An 18097-nucleotide genomic window follows, 5' to 3' on the forward strand; every position below is an offset into this window, starting at 1 on the left:
GAACAGATCTAAAATCTGTAGTTCTTATAGTCAATATTTTTAGTGACTTTTTTTTCACTTGGCCTGATTCTGATCCTCACATACCCCACTGCCAATCTGGAGTAAATACTCTGAAGTGAGGGAGTTACATTAGTGGGGTAGGAAAAAAAAGAGTGGGAGATCAGAATCAGGCCCAATATGGTGATGCATTCAGTGTGCAATAAGGGACCCCTCCTATGGCAATTCCCTTGGACTGCAGCCAGAGGCTTCATATCCTAGTGGAAAGATTTCAGAGTAGCAGCCGTGTTAATAAGTATCCGCAAAAAGAACAGGAGTACTTGTGGCACCTTAGAGACTAACCAATTTATTTGAGCATAAGCTTTCGTGGGTTACAGCCCACTTCATCAGATGCATCGAATGGAACATATAGTAAGAAGATATATATACATACAGAGAACATGAAAAGGTGGGAGTTGCCATATCAACTCTAAGAGGCTAATTAATTAAGATGAGCTATTATCAGCAGGAGAAAAAAAACTTTTGTAGTGATAATCAAGATGGTCCATTTCAGACAGTTGACAAGAAGGTGTGAGGACACTTAACATGGGAAAATAGATTCAGTTTGTGTAATGATCCAGCTGCTCCCAGTCTCTATTCAAGCCCAAATTAATGGTATCTAGTTTGCAAAATAATTCCAGTTCAGCAGTTTCTCGTTGGAGTCTGTTTTTGAAGCTTTTCTGTTGCAAAATTGCCACCTTTAAGTCTGTTACTGTTTTTGAATGTTAGGATTCCTGATGTCAGATTTGTGTCCATTTATTCTTTTGAGCAGAGACTGTCCAGTTTGGCCAATGTACATAGCTCATCTTAATTAATTAGCTTCTTAGAGTTGGTATGGCAACTTCCACCGTTCCATGTTCTCTGTATGTATCTATATCTTCTTACTATATGTTCCATTTGATACATCTGATGAAGTGGGCTGTAGCCCACGAAAGCTTATGCTCAGATAAATTTGTTAGTCTCTAAGGTGCCACAAGCACTCCTGTTCTTTCTAGTGGAAAGAGTTTGTTTGAAATTGCAAAAGCAATCCGTTCTAGTCCACTGGTGGGGCTGGGTTTTTATGAGAAATCCTCAGTAACTTTTAGTGTCCCTGGATGAAATCCTGGCTTTATTGAAATCAATGGAAAATTTGTATTGACTTCAGTAGGATCAGAATTTCACTTTCCATGTCAACTGGATCAACACATGCAGGGCCGGTGCAAGGAAGTTTCGCGCCCTAGGCGAAACTTCCACCTTGTGCCACCTCGCCCCCCACCCAGCAGAGGCCACCACCACTCCTGCCCAGGGAGCCCTCCCACCACAGCAGCAACCTCCCCCACCGCAGCAGCTAACCCTGCCTGGGGATACTCCCCCCCACACCCCGCAGCAGCTAACTCCACCCGGGGAGACTCCCTCCCCCCCCCCCACAGCAGCTAACCCCGCCTGGGGAGACTCTCTCCCCCCCACCCTGCAGCAGCTAACCCCACCTGGGGAGACTCTCCCCCCTACACCCCGCAGCAGCTAACCCCACCTGGGGATACTCCCCCCCGGCAGCAGCTAACCCCACCCGGGGAGACTTCCCCCCCCCGCAGCAGCTAACCCTGCCTGGGGATACTCCCTCCCCCCCCCACAGCAGCTAACCCCACCCAGGGAGACTCCCTCCCCCGCAACAGCAGCTAACCCCACCCAGGAAGACTCCCCTCCGCAGCAGCTAACCCTGCCTGGGGAGCCCACCCAGTTCACCTCGGCTCCGCCTCCTCCGCTGAGCATGCTGGCGCCACTCTAATTCTCCTCCCCGCCCAGGCTTGCCATGCCGATTGGTGGAGACTTAGAATGGGGGCTGTGTGCTCAGCGGAGGAGGCAGAGTGGAGGTGATCTGGGGTGGGGAGCAGTTCCCCTGTGCGCCTCCCCCCGTTACTGCGGGTGGCCCTCCCTGCACCAGCCCACCTCCACTCCACCTCCTCACCTGAGCGGGCTTTTAGGCGCCCCCAACCACTAGGCGCCCTAGGCGGCTGCCTAGTTTGCCTAAATGGTTGCACCAGCCCTGAACACGTGTTCAGTATCTCATGATTTTTACGTATCAAAGGGATAGCCGTGTTAGTCTGGATCTGTAAAAGCAGCAAAGAGTCCTGTGGCACTTATAGACTAACAGCCGTATGGGAGCATGAGCTTTCGTGGGTGAATACATGCATCCGACGAAGTGGGTATTCACCCACGAAAGCTCATGATTTTTATGCTTTTAATAAAAATAACTAAACAGCACTATTCTTTCAAAAAACAAAACATAAACAAAACAGTATTAAATATAATGTTCATTACATTTTATCTGCCTATAGGTATTGTTATAAACTAGAAAGATTAAACTTATAATTTTGTAATCTTTAGATGCCTTCTATTCCTAATTTTTTTCCTTATAATATCCAATACTGTATGCTTCCGTTGAGGTAAAGAAACAAGATCAGATGCTGTGGCTATTTCAACAAAGATGGGAAAAAGTTATGTTGCTTATTGGAAGAAAAACATGTCTTTTATACTATTACATCTATGAATTTAAATCCTATTAAGACTGTACCTTTATTAAAATTTCTATTAATGTATGTCCATCAGTGTGATTATGTTGCAAAGGACATGAGTTTAAAGGCTGCTTTACTTTTATTAAAACTTTTATTTGCCTTTTTTGCATTAATGCAATTAAAAAGGAATTAATTCTCTCTAAAGAAGAAAAGATTTGCTTCAAAAAATTTTGCATATTAAAAAAACACCAAGTGAGAAACAGTAGCCCAGGCACATAAAATTTAAGGTCAGATTCTCTCCTGCATCCCAGTTCTGCTTGGCATGGGGAAGAGAAGAGCCAACAGGGCAATATTATAGCAATCTGAACCTCTGTATGTGTCTGGTGTTAGTTAGAATAGCCTTGGTGTAACAGGGTGGTCTGCCCCTTTAAGGGCCTGGGGCCAGTCAGCCCTTTTTGATTATCAAAACCATCTGGAAAAGCATCAGGTGAACACTATGAAGAGCTGAGAGAGCTCAGTTGGTGAGATCTGCAGGAGGGAGATGAGTTCTTGCAATTAGTGCTGGAGCAGTGAGATTGACAGAAAGGGAAAAGTAGGGTAGTCTCATCTCCTTCCAGCACTGAAAGAGGTAAGGGGAAAAGCATCTGCAAGATGGAGTCTGTGGTGGGCAGAGGAACAGCTTTGTTTTGGTGTTTTTAGTTTAAGAATAAAACTATGCTCTGAAGGAAGGATCTGAAAAGGCTGGGTGTGGAATGGAGACCTTCCTGGGCTGGAGAGCCAGGCCAGCTGCCTACATGTGGGGATGTTATACCACTCGTATATAGCCTTTATGTGACCTGATGCCAGATGTAAGTTGAGGGTGTGGTCCTGCTATTGTGGGGAACTTTCTTGACTTATAAACTACCCAGGTGGAACTGGCTAGCGAAAGGATCTGAATCCTCGTTCCCACTCCTTTTAAGTGGAGGACTGCCTGACTTCAAGGACTTCCCTTCCACTCAACTATGCAGCAGAGTCCTCTAAACCTCAACGAGGCTGGGCCCAGGATTCCTGGGAGGCTGAACCCCTAGTTTTGTTGTGGTCTCTTATGGCAGGGGCTAGTGCAGGGATCAGCAACGTTTGGCACACAGCCCTCCAGGTTAAGCCCCATGATGGGCTGGGCTGGTTTGTTTACCTGCCGCGTCCGCAGGTTCGGCTGATCGCAGCTTTCACTGGCCGCGGTTTGCTGCTCCAGGCCAGTGGGGGCTGCGGGAAGCAGCGCGGGCTGAGGGATGTGCTGGCTGTAAGGGGAAAAAATGAAAAAGGATAAAGGAAACAAGTAACTCTGCTGTGGGGGCACAGGGAAACCACAAACAGCAGTCTCTGGGAGATAAGGAAAGTTTAGTCTGTTCCTCACAGGTCCCAGGCCCTGGCTGTGCTGCAGTGATACCAGAGGTCAGATCAGACACCTGCTCTGGCAGCAGTCATGCACCCTCAGGCTCTAGGTGGCAGGCCCCTTCTTCCCAGCACAGGCCCTCCCCTGGGGGTCACAACCCCCCTCCAAGTCTGGCCTACAAGACCTCTTGTCTGGTGACATCTCCCTGCACTGGGCCCTTACTGCCCAGGGTCCAACCTCACTCTCCCCAGCTGCTCACCACGCTCGGCTCCTGTGTTACTTGTGGCACAGTGGACATCCACTCCCTAGCTCTGGGCCCACAGCTCCCTGCTGTAGCTCAGTCTTGGCTCTCCACCAGCACAGCTGGCCTGGCTCCTTCACTGGCCTGCCTGCCCTGTCAATCAGGCTGACCTGGAGCTTTGGCCTCTCCCCATTGACCTGGGGACTGTCAGTCTCAGGATCTTGATTTCTCATCAGCCCTTCCATTTTCTTTTGATACTGGGAGAGGCCATCCAAAAAGCCCCACTAGCTAACAGTGCCGTAACGAGGGCAAGGCGAGTTAGGCACTTGCCTCAGGCACGGAAGGTGAGGGGCACAGAAAGTCTCTCCTTTGGCAGCAATTCGGCGGCAAGTCCTTCCCTCCGAGAAGGACTGAGGGACCCGCCACCGAATTGCCATGGTCGTTGGCAAGGGAGAGGGGCGGCATGTCTGTCTCTTTGGCAGAAGTTCTGTGGTGGGTCTCCCAGTCCCTCTCAGAGGGAAGGACCTGCTGCCGCATTGCCGCTGAAGAACGGCAGCAATTCGGCAGCAGGTCCTTCCCTCCGAGAGGAACCCGCCGCTGAAGAGCCAAACGTGCCACCTCTGTCCCTTGCCTCGGGTGCAAAAATCCCTAGTTACGGCTGTGCTAAACTAAGTTTCAGTAGGGGGCCAACAGTCCCCTTACACCAGTGGTTCTCAACCAGGGATCCGCATACCACTGGCGTACACAGAGGTCTTCCACAGGGTACATCAACTCATCTAGATATTTGCCTAGTTTTACAACAGGCTACATAAAAAGCACTAGTGAGTAGTGAAGTCAGTACAAACTAAAATTTCACACAGAAAATAGCTTGTTTATACAGCTGTATATATTATACATTGAAATGTAAGTATGATATTTATATTCCAATTGATTTATTTTATAACTATATGGTAAAAATGAGAAAGCGAGCAATTTTTCTGTACTAGTGTGCTGGGACACTTTTTTGTATTTTTAGGTCTGATACTGTAAGCAAGTAGTTTTTACGTGAGCTGAAACTTTGGGGTATGCAGGACAAATCAGACTCCTCAAAGGGTACAGTAGTCTGGAAAGGTTGCGAGTCACTGCCTTACACAGAGGAGGATCAGCACAGCCTAGTGTAGCTCAGCTATGTTCTCTGCCCAGCACTGACAAATGGTAGTGGGCAGCAGACATAGCAGCTGGCTTCACAAGGGGAGTTCCCTACTGGCTATTCATAGCTAGAATCTGGCCACTTTGTCCCACCTGAGCTTAATAGGGCAAGCATTTGGCCCATTACCCATTTTAGGAGTCCAACTTAAACCTGCTGTGTAACTTTCACCACTGCTTATTGTACACCACTGCTATACTTGGCCCCTACTTTCTAAATATAAGGGATGATACAGAATGCTGCTGCAGTACTCTTCCCTAGTGATTGGAAAGATGCTCAGCTCTCCATCCTCCATCAACTTCACTGTCTTCTTATCAATCCCCATCCTCACTTGTTTATTTTTCTTTCCCCAGTTGCTGCACAGAGAACTGAAGGTTTCCATGATTAATGAATATTACTGACTATTAAGTCTTTGTCCAGCTGGGGGTGTTCTCATACCGCATATGACAGATCCCCAATCTGCACAGTCAGCATGACTTGGAAATCAGAGCTAGGCCTAAAAGCTCTCCCAGTCACATACTTCCAATTAGACCCAATTTTACCTCAGTCCCATGTTAATCTGGTGTTTATTCCCTTTGTCATTGTGTCAGTAATTTACAGCAGAAACGTAGTCACAAAACGGAGGCTTACAGAAAATGTTAACTAGCAATTGAGCCTGCATTTTTGCTACTCTCCCACATTTTAGGGATCTGTCACACAGCTGGTCTCAGAAAATTAAGATATAATGACAGAAGAAGTGCAGATTCTGAACTGGTGTAATTTAGTGTAACTCCACTTGAAATTGGTGGTGCTACATCCATTTATGGCAGCTGAGAATCAGGCCTTGTGTGCACTGAAAGCTGTAGATATTCAGAACCCCTACACGCAGTTGGCTTTAAGCTGGCTAAATCAGATCCATACTGATGGTCTAGTTACAAGAGTGGTACATGGGAACTATCTCTCTCTGTCTATAGAGTGTTGTCAAGCTTTATTTAGATTTCAATTATTCATTAATTATCTCTGTAATGTAGATTGCAAACTCCTTGGGGGAAAGAACCTCATTTCCTTAGATGTCTAATGTGCCATGCATACCAACCACACAGTATAAGTCAAATAATCACATTAACAATAAAATGAAAAATGTAGAGACTCCAGTCCAGTAAATGACATAATCCACTCCAGAGAAAAATCATCCAGCCAAGTTACAAGGCGCTGAAGACAAAAATAATCAACTCAGCTAAATATTGGAGATGCAGTAGTAGCTCTGGGAGCTTTGTATAAAAAGTCATTGTACTGGGGGGAAATCTTCCTGTATAGTAATAATATATGTTCTGGAAAACTTTACCTCCACACCAAGTTTCCTCACATGAGGAGGGGACATCTTGGGGCTACAAATAAGGTGGGTTATTTTTAAGCTCCAAGTAGTGATATTGATAGGCAAAAAATTTAACTGTGCTGAAATGGAAGGATATAAATTCTCCTGTAAGGAAGACTTGGGGGCAAAAATGACTTAAAAAAACTATCTATGACTGTCCCAATCCTGAGACTGCTGTTGTCCCAGGCTGGTCCCTGATCAAGCTGTTTTGATTGCTCTCAGCCCCAAGAAGCTGTTTTGCCAGCTGGGACTCAGGCCTTGGCTACACTGGTGCTTTACAGCGCTGCAACTTTCTCACTCGGGTGTGAAAAACACCCCCCTAAGTGCAGCAAGTTACAGCGCTGTAAAGCGCCAGTGTAAACAGTGCCCCAGCTCTGGGAGCGCGGCTCCCAGCACTGTAAGCTAATCCCCTTGGGGAGGTGGAGTACGTGCAGTGCTGGGAGAGCTCTCTCCCAGCACTGGTGCCGCGACCACACTTGCACTTCAAAGTGCTGCCTTGGGAGCGCTCCCGCGGCAGCGCTTTGGAGTTTCGAGTGTAGCCATACCCTTAGTGGCATCCTGGCCGTAACCTCTACACTAGGCAGCAGGAAGCAGGGCCGACTAGAGTGTGTTGGGGAAGCCGGTATAAATTACCGGGATCTGGCAGTCCAGAAGGGGGCCCGGGGCCTGGTTTCCCCAGCTTCGTTGACCTTGTTTAGCCAGTCCGCCCTTGCTAGAGAGCCCGAAAAAAAATTTTCACTGGGGCCCGATCCCATCCCCGGCGGTCCTGGAGGAAGGAAATGGCAGAGCAGTCACTACATCACCATCTTCATTCACACATTCAGGGGGAAATCCCTCACTGCCTGTAACCTCCAATTGTATTACACGGGCGTGGGTGATGAGTGAAGTTTTCCCTTGGAGAGGCTAGCCCGGTCCCACCTCTTCTGGCTAGGCCCCACTCTCACTCACTGCTCGCAGTCTCCCTCGGCCCACCCATGGCCCCACCCCATTCTGCCTCCACTCTGCCTTTTCCCTTAAGGCCTCTGCCCCCGCTTGTTCCTTTCCACCCAGCTCTGTCCTTGAGACTGGAACAGCTCTGTGCCCCTGCTGTGGTGGGGAGTGAGATCTCCTCCAGCCCTGGGGCCATGGCAAGGGGGAGATTTTTCCAGGGACTCCAAATCCACCACTGGTTCCCCCAGTCAGCATGGGGTTTGGGGAGGCTTAGCCTCTCCTAGCCTTCATTATGCACCACCCATGGGTTTCTGGCTGCTTTGTGCCAGGGTACTGTCACAGAGTGGCTGCAGCACAGCTGTAAATCTAGACCTGAGCACAGAAGGCAGCCGGGATGCAAGGAGAGCATCTGCCTCCCTGGCAGGCTTTTAGTAAAATGATGGTGTCATGGTTTATCATCTCAGCTGTTGTCTCCTTTCAGCTAACGCTAGAGATGGGACCAAACCACAATGCTCAGGAGCATTTGGATATGGGATTTGAGTTCAACTCAAGGAGAGAGGGGCAGCTGTGAAATCCAGCTATGGATCACATTTGAATTCAGACCTATCCTTCCTACCAAAGCTGAGGAGCCAACATTTAAATTCAGGCTCATCTCTGGATGCCCCAGAGCAGTGTCACTACTGAGGCTACCAGGTTATCTGCGAGTCCTAACACGGTAGTGACCTGGATCAGGGCACTAAGTAAGGCTCATGTTTTATGGTGAAAGGGGAAGTGCTGGGATTGGAGAACAGCTTCTGAGTAAAATCTTGCGCCCACCCCCTCTATGCAGCAAGGCGAGGCTTTCACAATGAACCCTCGGGGTAGGAGTCAAAGGGGAAGGGAGTTTACCCACACACAAGTCTGCACACATTGGGCTGAGTGCTACACTATGGGAAACAATCTCTTTGTTTGTAGGGCAGGGGCACGCCCTGTCCCGCAGGGAAGGAATAGTAAGTTCTTCCTGTAAAAGAAGAGCAGCAGCATCACCTACCATGGAATGGGAAAAGTGTCTGTAGCAAACTCATGACATCCTCTATGAAAGGGTCTGCTTCAGCACCTTATCTCCTGCCTGCACCAGGCAGAGGGAGCAGGAAGGATGGGGTGATAGGCCCTTGCCTTGGGGGCTTTCCAGCCCAACCCAGCCCCATCTTCTCTCTTGTTGTTCAAGCCAGGTATTGTATCCTGTAAAGAGAACTGCTGTGACAGTATAATGACAGGTTGCAGAGAATCCAGCCCACTGGATATTGCCAAACAATTCCACTACCACTAAGTCTCATGCAGCAGACCAGTAGGATTAAAGAACAGCAATTTCCATTTTAAACTTCATGCTTCGAATTTCTGCCTGGGATGAAGCTAAATCCAGGTTCTGATCCAAACACTGACTGGACATTATCTTGATCTGCCCTATGCTGTACAGGAGCTGGAACGGTGCGTGAGATGTGGGGAATTCCTCTTCCCCTGCCCAACAAAAGCATCTATTGTTGTGATCCTTTCTTCTGGCTGAGGAGGTGAGGAGCTCGCTCCCAGTGAGTCCATCAACACAGTGATGTTGGCCAAAGGGTGTTCTGACTCAGAGAGCAGGGATGTGATGAATCTACTCCTTTTTTTTAATTTATTTATTTGAAAACAAGTATCAGGCATTAAGTTTGATACTGAACTTCTAAACCTCTGAAGTAAGGAAATGGGGCTGGGGGGAGAGGTTAGGGTTTATGATGGTATTAGAATAGGCCTCAGTGACATTATATCCTTGCAGCTCGCTGGAGTCCAACCACCATTGTTTGCGTGTGTCACCCTGTTACATCATCTCTATATAATATCTAATTTTACTTTCAGACAGTCATGCAAAAACCCCCTTGAAGGCAGTGGGGAGCTGCAGGAATCAATGCAGACTGTCTGCATAGGCAATATTTATATACAGGTTATGGGTAATAATACTGTCTGCCTTAATTCTGATCACCAGAGATCTATCTTTCTTTCAAGCCTGACAAGATAAGATCTATGGGGGAAGAGACCAACTTTTTGTTCAGTGTTTCTACAACACCTAGCACAATGGGGTTCTGGTCCATTATTAGTGCTCTTAGGTGCTAATGCAATAAAAATAATAATTATAATTAATGGACAGTTCAGAGTGTGGATATACCTACAGGCATATGGTCGTACAAACTTTCAGAGAGAGCACAGGATTATGTACAAAATATACAACTTCAGTAACATGAGTAATTATTCAGCCTAGCTCTTACTCAGGTCTAGGAGATAAAAAATGGGGACAAATATTGATATGTTACTATTTTTATAAGGCTACAATAATGACCTCTATAGAAATGCACATAAATAGCACTTCTCATCCTGAACCCTTTTAATATACTGTATGTGTAAGGATTATTCACCCGCCACAAAATGTGAGCAATTCTACGGGGGGAGCCCTGTAACTGTTCTGCTGGGGCAACACAACATGATAGTTTCTAGAACAGGAAGTGGAAGATGATGGATCCAGATGAAACTACTAGGGGTTATTTAAGGAGGCAGAATTAAATTACCCAAATGGAATTTGGCCAGCACACTAGGGCTAACACCCATAAAGTGCTATAGGATCTTTAATGACTACAGGGAGGTAGAAGCTTTGTTCATCTCACATCTCGTAAAAGAAGGCACCTCTGGTGGCATAGTCCCCAAGAGAATCACACCTGAGTAGTGGCACAGTGTGGCAGCAGAGAGGACACTACAACCCGGTTGCACTGTTGCCAGTTCTTACAGCCTTGGAATCTTTCCATGCAAGCACTGAGGTCTTGGCTACACTTAGAGGTCTGCAGCGCTGGGAGTTACAGCTGTCTTCGTACAGCTGTGTAGGGAAAGTGCTGGAGTGTGGCCACACTCACAGCTACCAGTGATGCAGTGTGGCCACATTTGCAGCATTTGCAGCGCTGTTGGGAGTGGTGCATTATGGGCAGCTTTCCCACAGAGCACCTCATCCCATTTTGGCGCCGTGGGTTGTGGGAAGGGGACAAAAGGGTGCGGGTCATTCTGCTTCCTGTCCCAACGCCCCGTGATGCATTGCTTTGCATCCCAGCAGTCCCTGTTTTTCCATCCACGTTTGGCGCCATTGTGAATTTCCCAACGGTTTCTGTGCAGCGCGATTTCTGTGGGAAATGGAGCCCGAACTGCTGAGGACTTTGCTGACGAGTGTCGCCAGCACATCACGTTTGGCAGTTGAGCTATTCCTTAAGCTCCAAAGTGATGAGGAGTCCAACGATGATTGCGAGTCGCCTGACGCATACAACATGACATTGCTTGTGGCTTTGACAGAAATGCTCAGCACCGTAGAATGCCGCTTTTGGGCTTGGGAAACAAGCACTGAGTGGTGGGATCACATCATCATGGAAGTCTGGGATGACGAGCAGTCGCTGCAGAACTTTCGGATGAGAAAAGCCACTTTCATGGGACTGTGTGCTGAGCTTGCCCCCACCCTGCGGCGCAAGGACACGCGATTGCGAGCTGCCCTGACGGTGGAGAAGTGGGTGGCTATTGCAATCTGGCAGCTGGCAACTCCAGACAGCTACCGATCTATCGGGAACCAGTTTGGAGTGGAAAAGTCGACCGTTGGAGTTGTTTTGATGCAAGTTTGCAGGGCCATTAATCGCATCCTGCTAAGAAAAACCGTGACTCTGCGGAACGTGCAGGACATTGTGGATGGCTTTGCACAAATGGGTTTCCCTAACTGTGGAGGGGCGATAGATGGGACGCATATTCCTATTCTGGCACCACCCCACCTAGCATCCGAGTACATTAATTGGAAGAGGTATTTCTCTATGGTTCTCCAGGCGCTTGTGGATCACCATGGGTGTTTCATTGACATTAACACAGGCTGGCCTGGAAAGGTGCATGATGCACTAATCTTTCGGAACACTGGCCTGTTCAGGGAGCTGCAGGCAGGGACTTTTTTCCCAGACCGGAAGATCACAGTAGGGGACGTTGAAATGCCCATTGTGATCCTTGGAGACCCCGCTTACCCGTTAATGCCTTGGCTTATGAAACCGTATACAGGGAAGCTTGAGAGGAGAAAGAACCGGTTCAACTACAGGCTGAGCCGGTGCTGAATGACTGTGGAGTGTGCTTTTGGCCGTTTAAAAGGGCGCTGGTGATCTCTGTATGGGAAGCTAGACTTGGGGGAAAGCAGCATCCCTGCTGTTATATCCACATGCTGTACCCTCCATAATATTTGTGAAGGGAAGGGTGAAACATTCAGTCAGGCATGGACCTCCGAGGTTCAACGCCTGGAGGCTGAATTTGCACAGCCAGAGAGCAGGGCTACTAGAGAGGCCCAGCACAGGGCTTCAAGGATCAGGGATGCCTTGAGCAAGGGATTTGAGGCTGAAAACCAACAGTAATGTTTGGTGCCTTGCACGGGAGTGAAGTGCAGTGGTTACAATGTGAGTAGGAATCTGTTTTTCCTAAGCTGATTTGCAGTGCCTGTTTCTTTCCTGTTCTAAGGTATCTTTGACTTTCTGCAATAATAAAGACTGTTTTCAAAGCCAAGAATTCATTTATTGAAAAGAAAATAACTTTATTGACAGACACACAACATTTTGGGAACCTAAAAGGGCGGGGGGTGTGGTGGTGAACTGTACAGTCACAGGTTTGAATATGTCCTGTCTAGAGTGCTGTGCAATGACTGCTGCACTTCAGGATGCCTATACTGCATGGTGATGGGGGTTGAGTGCAGAGGGTAAGGGTCGTAGTTCTCAGGGCTGGTTGGTGAACGTACAGGTGTTGGAGGCAGCTGGTGGAGGTAAGAACCTGGATGCTGGGAAAAGGGTTTGGCGCTTATGTTGGGGCACAAGGGAAAGAGCTTTGGGACGGGGGGATGAGGGGGGGCGCCGGCACGGTAGTGCTCTGCCTGCATGGCTACGAGTGACTGGATAGAGTCCGCTTGGCGCACCAGGATGCTTATCAGCTTCTTAATGCTTTTCTTCCTGGCCTCTGCATTTCTCTGGCGGATCCTGCTTTCCCTTTCCCTCCAGTCCTGCAGTTTTTTATTCTCTCTGGCAGAGTGATCCATAACTGTTTGCATCAGGTTGTCTTTGCTTTTTCGCGGCTTCTTCCACAGGTTTTGGAGTCTTTGAGCTGCTGTTAACATGGGCAGCTGAGAACTCAAGGTCGCTTGTGGAAAGGAAAAAAAGGCTACAGTTAACAGAAGCAGCATTGTTTATATCTCAGACAGTTATTCCCACACAGTGAAGGAGTTTACAGTCTTCACTTTAGCATAATTTTCCCATACCAAAGAGAGTGCACATAACCTACAGGAGCCCCAAAATGGTGAGTAAGGAGGACTGATTGCTTCAGGGCTGTGCAGGGGTTTCTGTGCATTGGGGAAAGCAAACTGCTGCAGGGGGTACCTACAGTGAACACTCTCCCAACATTTTCCACAGGAGTTAATCCTGGAAGCTATCTCGCTGCTGTGGGTCACCTGGGAAGAGGGAATGATTGCTTCAGGGCTGTGCTGGAGCTTCTGTGCGTTGGGGAAAGCAAACTGCTGCAGGGGACACCTACAGTGAACACTCTCACAACATTTTCCACAGGAGTTAATTCTAGAAGATATCTCGCTGCTGCGGGTCACCTGGGAAGAGCGGGAGGGTCTTCTACAGCAATGCAGATTCCGCCCTGGCCCCTATGCAGCTTGCCTGTGTTTTGCAATGGTCCCCCTACTCCTCACGGCACAGTGGCACGGACGCGTTAGCCTGACTGGGACAAGGACCACAGTGGATCTCCCTATAAACTTGCAGAAGTGCATTGCCCACGCTCTGGCTGAAACTTTTGAAGAGATTAGCGAGGCTGATTACCGCGACGTGATAGACCACATCAATGGGCTATTCCACATCTAGGCATGCATGCATGCAGCCCTAACCCTCCCTCCTCTCCTGAAACATTTCCATCCTGAAAATAAAAGCCGCTTACTGGGAACCCGCTCCTCTGCTTGTCCTTCACCAAGTACCGGCTGCTGCGACTGGCTGCCTTCCTCCTGGCTTGAGAAGAGCTCCTGGCTGCATGCCTCCTGGGACTCCGGGGTGTCTCCTCTCACCCCAGTACCCTCACTCTCGGTTTCCTCCACCACCACCACCACCCCCGCTCTGAAGTGTCCATTGTGGTCCTCGGATTGGTGGTGGGGTCACCCCCAAGTATCGCATCCAGCTCTTTGTAAAAATGGCAGGTCGTGGGAACAGCACTGGAGCAGCGGTTTCCCTCACGGGCTTTGCAATAGGCACTCCGCAGCTCCTTCACTTTACTCCTGCACTGCACTGCGTCTCAGTCATGGCCCCTTTCCAGCATGGCCCTTGATATCTGCCCGTAGGTATCGTAATTCCTATGGCTGGAGCGCAGCTGTGACTGCACAGCTTCCTCCCCCCAAACACTGATGAAGTCCAGCAACTCGCCATTGCTCCATGCTGGGGCTCATTTGGCGCGTGGAGGCATGGTCACCTGGAAAGATTCACTGATTGCACTCCACACCTGGCTGAGCAAACAGGAAGGGGATTTTTAAAATTTCCGGGGCATTTAAAGGGCGGGTCACCTGAGGCCAGGGCAGTAGAGTTTGAACTGATGAGCAGAGTGGCTGAACAGGCATTCTGGGATACCTCCGAATACGTCTGGAGGCTAATAACAGCGCTTTTGGTGGCCACACTGGCGGAGCAGCGCTGCATGACCAGCGCTGCAGTCATTATTCCCCAGACAGAGGAGGAGTACAGCCAGCACTGTATCCAGGGAGATACAGTGCTGTATGTGCCTTGCAAGTGTGGACAGTGAGTAAGTTGCAGCGCTGTAAAGCCACCACTAGCACTGCAACTCTCCAGTGTAGCCAAGGCCTCAGTCTCTCTTAGAAGACAGAAGAAAATCAGAGCCCGATCTGGTACAGCTGCAGGCAAACTCACTTTCTCTTCTCATGCCTCCCTCAGCTTAGCTCAGTGGGAGGCTGAAGCTGAGAGAACTGTATGGTCGCTGGCCTTTAAGGAGATGGAGACCAGCCCTAGGCCACTTCCTTGGCTTCATCCTCCTTTTCACTTACAGGGACTCTCACCAACTGAGGGCTTGTCTACATCAGAAAGTTGCAGCGCTGGTGAGGGAGTTACAGCGCTGCAACTTAGGAGGTGTACACATCTGCAGGGCACCACCAGCGCTGCAACTCCCTGTTTGCAGCGCTGGCCGTACTCCCATTTTGTCTCGGGTGTAGAGGATCCAGCGCTGGTGATCCAGCGCTGGTAATCAAATATAGACACTTACCAGCGCTTTTCTTGACCTCCGTGGAATAAGCAGGTATCCCAGCATACCTGAGGAAGCCTCTGGTAATCAAGCTGGTCTCCTTCCCCGGTTTGCTCTCGCGTTCCCCGAACCCCGAGCAAGCAGGTCTCCTTCCCTGAGGTTTGCTGGGTGGTTCCGGGAACGCGAGAGCAAACCGGGAAAGGAGACCAGCTTCGCCGCGGTTTGCTCTCGCGTTCCCCGAACCCCGAGCAAGCAGGTCTCCTTCCCTGAGGTTTGCTGGGTGGTTCCAGGAACGCGAGAGCAAACCGGGGAAGGAGACCAGCTTCGCCGCGGTTTGCTCTCGCGTTTCCCGGAACCACCCTGCAAACCGCAGGGAAGGAGACCTGCTTGTTCGGGGAACGCGAGAGCAAACCGCGGCGAAGCTGGTCTCCTTTCCCGGGTTTGCTCTCGCGTTCCCCGAACCACCCTGCAAACCGCAGGGAAGGAGACCTGCTTGTTCGGGGAACGAGAGAGCAAACCGGGAAAGGAGACCAGCTTCGCCGCGGTTTGCTCTCGCGTTTCCCGGAACCACCCTGCAAACCGCAGGGAAGGAGACCTGCTTGTTCGGGGAACGCGAGAGCAAACCGCAGCGAAGCTGGTCTCCTTTCCTGGGTTTGCTCTCACGTTCCCCGAACCACCCAGCAAACCGCAGGGAAGGAGACCTGCTTGTTCGGGGGTTCGGGGAACACTGGAGCAAACCGGGGAAGGAGACCTGATTCCCCGCGGTTTGCTCTCGCGTTCCCCGAACCCCGCTTGAAGCCGCCCAACAGCGCTGCAGTGTGGCCACATCTAACACCACTTGCAGCGCTGGTTGCTGTAAGTGTGGCCACTCTGCAGCGCTGGCCCTATACAGCTGTACTAATACAGCTGTAACAACCAGCGCTGCAAAATTTTAGATGTAGACATGGCCTGAATGTGTCCACAGAAAGAATCTAACAGGCTAGGACCATTCACCTGGGTTTAGGATTGTAAAATGTGTCTCTCTTCTTTCCCTGCTAAGTGCTACCTACTCCCCCAGCCCCAGGCAACTGTAATCTGGCTGTGATTTGCAAGCCTGCCAAAGGGGTGGCTTTTTAAGGTGTGTCATATCAATTACTTCCAGACTGGGCTTGCTCAGGGTGCCTCTGAGGACTTGTTAAGGCTCATCATCTGCAGTGCTGAAACTCTCCAGAGCTGCTTGAACTACATCAGAGCAGGGCCTTGGCATGCCACGATAAGTACCAGGCTGCAGTATAGCATTTCCACCTCTCTCCAGCTGTTGCTTGTCTTCTTAGATTGTGTGAACTCTTCGGGAAATTAACTGCGTCTCCCTATGTGTGTGAATGGTGCCTGGCATGTTGTGAGCGCTACCACAGTACTGCAACAACAACAAAGATAAATAGCAATCTGAGGCCTCTGATTGCTGGGTTGCTGCTGGATTTGTGTCCTGGTTCTTCATCGTCTTAGTCCTGGGGCAAGAGGCTGTGTTAAAACAGGCACACTCTGTCAAGAGCAAGTGATTCAAAATGTTTAACATGGCGGGTAGAGGGGCCATTTTAGAGACATAACAGTCAAACATCATAAAGATGTAACAGCTACACAACCAGTCTGTGAGTTCAGCACTACCTGATGGGCCCTAAGCACTGCCGCAATACAGATAATAATAGGAGTCAGTTAGGGCTATGTCATTCTAGGTAGGTTCTTTTTATCCTTCACTCATCGCCATGGTATCTGAGTCCCTTGCTTTATTGCTACTTTTCTCCCAAGAGTTTTGGGAGATTTCAGTGGATGCAGGGTCAAGCCCTAGATATGCAGAAACTAGTCCTCTAGCCAGCTGTGGCATCCAGCCTGGGTGGGGGAATGAAAAGAGAACTACTTAACTAGCAATAGTCATCTTGCATATTGTTAACTTTGGAAAGCACTCAGATACCACAGTGATAGGCCTGGTGAAGAGCTGAATAGAACAGAATAGCTTGGCTCTCCCAAAATACAGTCAGATTAGGGCAGTCCCTCTTTGGATTCTAGTAAACCCAACTCTATAATAATCATAAAATGATACCTGTACCCTTTCTTCTGGATGATTGCAAAGCAATCTGTCTCCCTTTTGTGTCAATCCCATCTGTATTTTATTCACAGACCTTCCTTGCATCTCTCTATAAGCTGCAAATGCCTACCGATTTTCTTAGTTTGTCTGCCCTTAAAAGGGCTATTTCAGATTTTATCTTTAAAAAATAAGTCTTTATGTGATGGCATCTTATAAAATGCTAAATAACATTTGATGAGATGAGCTTGTGATTAAAACCCTGGACCAGAAGCCAAGTGATTCATGTTCTATTCCCAGCTGTGTTATAGACTTGCTCTGTGACCCTAGGCAAGTCAATTAATCTCCTTGCCTCAGTTTCCCCACATATAAAATGAGGATAGTGATATTCACCGTCTGCATAATGGCAAAGTGAAAGTTACACTACACTAAAGTTTGCATAGTGCTTTGCAGTCCTGTGATGGAGGATGCTATTCAAGTCCAAAATGTTATTAATACAGTAATATGTCTCCATCCCAAAACAAAGTTCAATTCCCTTTTTAGTAGAAGCAAACTATGCAGAGGTTCTACTGTCTGAAACGGTGGTCCTGGGGAGTGCCGACTAGGATGTAGTCTGATTGCAGTGAAGCAATTATTCCTTCCAGAAAATCTGTGGTAACCAGACTCAGGGTAGATTCTAATCTCTGTTATAGTGGTGCAAATTCAGTGAAGTTATTCAGGATTAACACTAGTAAAAATGAGACAAGAATCCAGCCCAGTGGGTCCAATTCTTGGTTGGTTTGACATCTGGGCTATGAAGAGTTTGGTCCTTAGTTTTCATTTCTTGATAAAAGTCTCCTTTTGATTTAGTGCACAGAAAAAGGACATTTTAATTTGCAATTGTTGCTATATTCAGTGCTAACATCACTTTTCAAAGTGATCAAATCCATTCCGTATTTGCCCTTTTACTGGATCCCCTGCTATTGATTCAGCTGCCTTGATTTGGGAGGGATTGTGAGTAAGACATTCTTGTCCAACACCTCCTTGAAAAGCTGAGCATTTGGGAGCAAGGCACTGTCAAAATTTTATGGGGTGAGGGGTGGGTTGGTATATTTCAATCCCATCCCTTCAGTTCATCCTCCATCAAACAGCCCTTCT

Source organism: Gopherus flavomarginatus, chromosome 8 (assembly GCF_025201925.1).
Source record: "Gopherus flavomarginatus isolate rGopFla2 chromosome 8, rGopFla2.mat.asm, whole genome shotgun sequence".
Lineage (NCBI taxonomy): Eukaryota > Metazoa > Chordata > Testudines > Testudinidae > Gopherus > Gopherus flavomarginatus.